The following is a 6,578-nucleotide window of genomic DNA, read 5'->3' on the forward strand; positions in this document are numbered from 1 at the left end:
GGGGATCCACTCTATTACATAAGTAGATTTCTAAGATTTATCTCATATTATGATATAAATAAACAGCTCTTGTTGTATCGGTCCAAAACCTTTCCAGTTGATCTTTACGGTGCTTCCTCTATCAATTAAATCTTTTTTTATCCATAGAAAATAAAGTATTTAGGCATATCTAGTCTTCACTTCATATTTCGATCCATGAAGTTTATTTATTTGCTACAGCTGATAAAAAATCGTTTTGGACGATGCTTATGTAGAAAGCCTTTTTTTTTTTCTAGTATTTCATTGACTAGCTGTTCGTTCTTTTTTTCTATAGTGGAGATAGTCGCACGTAATGACAGATCACAGCCATATTATTAAAAGCTTGTGGTAAAAAGGGGTTTCGTTCTAATGCCCGAAAATAATATTCTAAAGCTTTGGTATGTTCCCCATTACTTGTGTGGATAAGGCCTATATTATAGAGTATATAACTTCGATCATAGGGGTCAATTTCTAGTCGCATAGCTTCATAATAATTCTGTAATGCTTCCGCATAATTTCCTTCAGATTGAGCCGACATCCGTTACGGTCGTCATTCGCTTTAACGAATTCTCCGTTTCAGAACCGTATGTGAGATTTTCATCTCATACGGCTCCTCCTTTAGGTGCATAATGAAAATAATAAATATATGGATATGGAAAAATTTGATGTCATTATGAACTAAGCGGGGCTAATGTTTTTACAAGAAATCCCTAGCCAACCTTCTTGTAAAAGATCTTTTCTTACTACCAAGTGGATTCATATTCATACTAGATAAAAATAAAAAAGGAAACTCTAACAATTTCTTTGTTCTCAACGCCCCTAAATTTCCAGGAATTAGTCACTTCAACAGTCTTCAATGGTTATACGGGTATCCAAAGTACGGACGAGATGGATGTTTATTGTTCCAACCATTTTAATTAGTCCCAATCCCAAAGAAGAAGAAAGAAAAGGAATCTTTTTGAAGAAAGTTTTCGTGTTGTTGATTTCTCGGCGTAGTGCTTCTTCCCCTGTGCCTCCTATTCGTATATTGTATTAGTCTAGTAGGATTGATCTGTAATACGGGAACCGTAGGTAAAAAACCTTTTGCTCAATACTAGAATTCATAATTGAAGCATCTAAGGCTGCACTAATCGTGGATACATGACAGAAGGGATTGCTTTTTTATATTATAAACTTCACCTTCAAAAGCGTAGATTTTTTTCAATACTCATTTTTTTCTATTCCAAATCGGTGAGAAATAGAAAAAAATGATAATGATAATCAAATCGCACCATCTCTGTAATAAGTAAATGCCTCTTTTTCTCCGGAAGTTGTCGGAATGACTCGTAATAAGATATCGGCTACAATTGTAAAGGTTTTATCAATAAAATTTCCATTTATACGCGATCTTGGCATAGGTAGTAATCCATTCTATAACTCTTTTTATTTCCTTTAACTTTTCTTTTGTGAGAAAATTTTCTCACAAACAAAGGAATTTTATAGTACGAACTAACATAAAAGCGGACTCGTTTTTTATAAAAAAATATTCTATCTACTTCCAATTTTTCTAGATATAAAATCTACATTTCTTTGCTATGGAAAATGCTGGGAAGAGCAAACAAGGGATCCAAACCTCCCTACCAATCTATGATACATGAATAGGAAAAAGATTCCCCGACAAAATCCCTTACCTTGTCCCTTTTTAGTTTTAATCAAAAAAGCGGGCAAAGGGGAGTTGTCCGAACTCTTGTTTTTAGTGATTTTTTTTTACTTCACTTAGGTTTTTTAAGTCTGGCGAGAGTAATATTCTACGACAAGCAATTCATTTATTTTCAAACCGACGCATTTCCTATCTATTATTTGATTGACTAACCCTTCATATTGGAATGTGTGAAGAGTCAGATGGTTTGGCAATTCCTCGGGGGCAGATGACTCAAGAAGATTTTGAACCAAAGTTCTAGAGTTTTGTTCATCCTTCACTGTAATAATATCTCGGGGTTTGCATCGATAACTTGGTATATCAACTATACGACCATTAACTAAAATATGCCCATGGTTAACTAATTGGCGCGCTTGAGGAATAGTCAAAGCCATACCCAACCGAAAAAGGATGTTATCCAAACGCATTTCAAGTAATTGTAATAAAACTTGACCCGTTGACCCCTTAGCTTTTCCGGCGATACGAACATATTTAAGTAATTGGCGTTCTGTAAGACCATAATGAAAACGCAATTTTTGTTTTTCTTCTAAACGAATACGATATTGAGATTTTTTTCCGGAGCGTGATTGGTTTCTAAGATCGCTTCCTGCCCTAGGCCTTTTACTAGTTAGTCCCGGTAAAGCCCCCAGACGGCGTATTTTTTTAAAACGAGGCCCTCGGTAACGTGACATAAAGACTCCTTTTTTTATTGAAATTGTACAAAAACTAAACAAAATTAAAACTGAACTAAATGATAATGATAAATAACGTAAAATCCACTCCAATAAACTATTGGAATACAAAGAGTCAGAAGATATATTCTCTCAATATACAGATTTTTTTATTGTATATACAATATATATAAATCAATAAATCACAAAAATTTTCCTTTATTTTCTTCATTTATTTTGCCAAGATCTAACCCTTTTACCCCAATATATATTCCTATATGGAAGTTTATATGACATAATATAAATGGCGTGGTAACTCTTGGAAAAAGGTGAAAGAAGTCTTTTCAATCTTATTTTTTTTTGAAAGTACATTAAAAATCATGTAAAAAAAATGAAAAACTATGTAAAAGCCGGCTATCGGAATCGAACCGATGACCATCGCATTACAAATGCGATGCTCTAACCTCTGAGCTAAGCGGGCTCAACTAAAATAGTGTATACAAATTCACTAAACTACTAGATCGTATTAATTAACTATTCTATTCATATTTTTCCTTATCTATTTAGAATTCATCATATTTTCGATATTCTAGAACAGAATATAGCTCAAATAAATAGTGACTATCATTAAATAAATAAAACAAAACCTTAATGAATTAATATAATATAGCAATATATCGACTTTCTAATTTTGATTTCATGAGTTTCTAAATAAGAAAATTTTAATTAGACCGGAAAGCTTTTTTTTTAAAGTTAAATGATATCTGATTTGAAATTCTTGGTTTTTTTGTTCTAACCTCATGCAATTATTATTATTTGATACTTTTTCTCTTTTTATATTCTTTATTATTTTATAGAATTAAATTATTAGAATGAATATTCGAATATTCATTTCGAATATACTTTTTTAGAATTATTCGAATTTCAAATCTACGAAGTAGACTTATAATCTTTTTACATTGCACATTGTAGAATTCTAAGTTTCAATAATGATCATAAATTTCTTTTCATGGAAGTAAAAAAAACGAATCGACCGTTCGACTATTTCTTAAAATTGAAGACAACGATGAGAAAAGGAAGAACATATATATGTTCTCTAATATATAACCATATTGAATTGCAAATACAAAAATGATAGAATCTTTGTTGATTAAACTAAATCAATATGGATGGGGCTAAAAAAAATGCAAGAAGATACCAAAGAAATAAAATAAGTATCTGTATGTAATGAATTCCAAGGTTTCGTCATAAGAAAAAGTGGAAAGACATCATAATGAGATCCTAATCTCAAAGCAAAAAGGGGGATATGGCGGAATTGGTAGACGCTACGGACTTAATTGGATTGAGCCTTGGTATGGAAACCTACTAAGTGATAACTTTCAAATTCAGAGAAACCCTGGAATTAACAATGGGCAATCCTGAGCCAAATCCTGGGTTACGCGAACAAACCAGAGTTTAGAAAGCGGGATAGGTGCAGAGACTCAATGGAAGCTGTTCTAACAAATGGAGTTCAATCCCTTGTGTTGAATCAAACGATTCACTTCATAGTCTGATAGATCCTTGGTGGAACTTATTAATCGGACGAGAATAAAGATAGAGTCCCATTCTACATGTCAATACTGACAACAATGAAATTTATAGTAAGATGAAAATCCGTTGACTTTTAAAATCGTGAGGGTTCAAGTCCCTCTATCCCCAACCCTACTCCCTAAAAAAGTCTGTTTGACACCTTACCCTTTTTTAGTTATTCAAGAATTCATTGATCTTTTTTCATTCATCCGACACTTTTACAAACTCGAATTTCTTTTCTTATTATATACAAGTCTTGTGGGATATATCATACATATACAAATGAGAAAGAACTATCGATTTGAATTATTTCGAATCTAAATAATTTTTCATTCTAAAACTTAGAAAGTCTTCTTTTCGAAGATCCAATAAATTCCCGGTCCAAAACTTTTTTCATTTACTACTTTTGCGTTTCTTTTAATTGACATAGACCTAAGTCATCTCATAAAATGAGAATGATACTTCGGTAATGGCCGGGATAGCTCAGTTGGTAGAGCAGAGGACTGAAAATCCTCGTGTCACCAGTTCAAATCTGGTTCTTGGCATAGGATTGATTAATTTTGATAAGTTTATAGTCTTCAAATTAAACGTATCTTTAGTAAAAAAAGTGCAATAATCCTTTATCCCCCTCTCTTTTTGTTCATGTTGTGGATCCATCCGTTCAAAAAAAATGTATAAGACTTTATACCTAATACATATTCGAAAGGAAAGTTCTGGTTGAAAGAATAAAAAAAAGTAAAAAAAAAAGATCTATATCTATCTATCTATATCTATCTATAGTATCTATCGTTGAAGGGCAGAAATACCCCCAAGATTCATTAGATTAGATACAATAGAAATAGAATTTTAACCCCCCCATTTATTGTATTGCTTTCCAATCTTATTTATTCATTCCCAGTTATGTGACTAAAGTTGACTAAGTTATGTGCGCGATACAAAGTTCATAATGCAGAACTCTTTTTTTTTTTTTAGTTCATCCTATTGGCTCGGCTTTTAGGAAAAAAGTATCTTTCAAATTGGAGATTAAGCTATCTATAATAATATGAATAAGACCTTAATTCTTCTGTTTGTTTGATCTAAAAACGACTCGAATTCAAAATATTCCGCGAAGGTCCGTAGTTGTAGAAACTAAGACTCATTTTTATCATTCAAATTTTTTATCATTCAATAAGCATCTTGTATTTCATAAAAATTGGGGGCAATATAATCCTTACGTAAAGGCCACCCTATCCAACTTTCGGGCATTAAGATCCGTTTCAGCCGCGGATGGCTATCATAAGTGATTCCTAACATATCATAAGATTCCCGTTCTTGAAAATCCGTACTTTTCCAAACCCAGAAAACAGATGGAATTCTGGGATTACTCCTGTGAGTAAATACTTTTATGCAAACTTCTTCCGCTTGATTGACACCATATTCTATTCTCGTAAGATGATACACACTGGCTAAGAGGCCACCTGGTGCCACATCATAGGCACATTGGGAACGTAAATAATTGTAACCATATACATATAAAATTACAGCAATAGAATGCCAATCTTCGGGCTTTATTTGTAAAGTCTCTATTCCTTGGTAATCGAAGCCCAACGATCTATGAACCAGCCCGCGTTTGGCTAGCCAAACGGACAAAGTGCCCTGCATCTTTTTTATTTCCCCACACCTTTTTTATATAAATTTAAGTATTTCACATTTACCATGAGTTCTAATTTATGAAGATTTTTTTCTTATTCTCTCAAATCCTCCCTAATTCACTAATTCGTGGGAAGATACTGGGCTTTTGTATTTAAAAAATGTTTCAGTAGAGATCTCTGAAGTAGATGATGGTGGATAGAGTAATTCTTGATCATAATTTCCAGTCTGTGTACTGCGTACAACAAAAAACTTGTGATTGGTAGTAAAACACCGATTACCCCGTTGAGGTCTAATTCGATCCTTATAGATTTCTCTAGCTATTTTCTTACGAAGCTTTGTTATAGCGTCTATAACAGCCTCTGGTTTAGGTGGACAACCCGGCAAATAGACATCTACAGGAATTAGCTTATCAACCCCTCGAACAGTACTATAGAATCGGTACTGAACATCCCCCCTGTAATTGTACACGCTCCCATAGCAATAACATACTTTGGTTCAGGCATTTGTTATATAATCTCACTAAAGAAGGAGCCATTTTCATTGTTACTGTACCTGCTGTTAAAATAAGGTCCGCCTGTCTAGGACTTGATCTTGGTACTAGCCCATAACGATCAAAGTCAAATCGGGAGCCTATTAATGAGGCAAATTCAATAAAACAACAACTGGTACCATAAAGAAGCGGCCATAGGCTGGAAAGTCTTGACCAATTTGAAAGATCATTTAACGTAGTTGAAATAACTGAGTTTTTTGTTGTTCGATCAAGTACGGGAAACTTAATGGAATTCATAATGTTTCAATGGTTTTTTTTTACTTTTTTTTTTATTGTTATTGTACAAGTATTCAGGAAACGAACTAAGACCATTCCAACGCTCCTTTTCGCCATGCATAAACTAAACCAAGAATTAGGATAAGCACGAAAATGAAAAGCTTCTATAAAGCGGATACCCCTAGTACATCGAAACTCATTCCCACGGATACAGAAAAACGGTTTCACATCAAAAACAACAAAA

The 6,578-nt window shown here is 33.3% G+C and overlaps 2 non-coding genes across 2 annotated transcripts; one reads left to right on the plus strand and one right to left on the minus strand.

Moving 5' to 3' along the window:
• Positions 1-2,775: 2,775 nt before the first annotated feature.
• TRNAT-UGU lies at positions 2,776-2,848 on the minus strand. The gene has a single exon. It is a non-coding gene; the product is annotated as a tRNA-Thr (tRNA).
• A 1,560-nt stretch (positions 2,849-4,408) lies between these two features.
• Positions 4,409-4,481, plus strand: TRNAF-GAA. The gene has a single exon. It is a non-coding gene; the product is annotated as a tRNA-Phe (tRNA).
• The last annotated feature ends 2,097 nt before the right edge of the window (positions 4,482-6,578 follow it).

This window comes from Brassica napus, unplaced genomic scaffold (genome assembly GCF_020379485.1).
Source record: "Brassica napus cultivar Da-Ae unplaced genomic scaffold, Da-Ae ScsIHWf_3005;HRSCAF=3792, whole genome shotgun sequence".
NCBI classification, from domain to species: Eukaryota; Viridiplantae; Streptophyta; class Magnoliopsida; order Brassicales; family Brassicaceae; genus Brassica; species Brassica napus.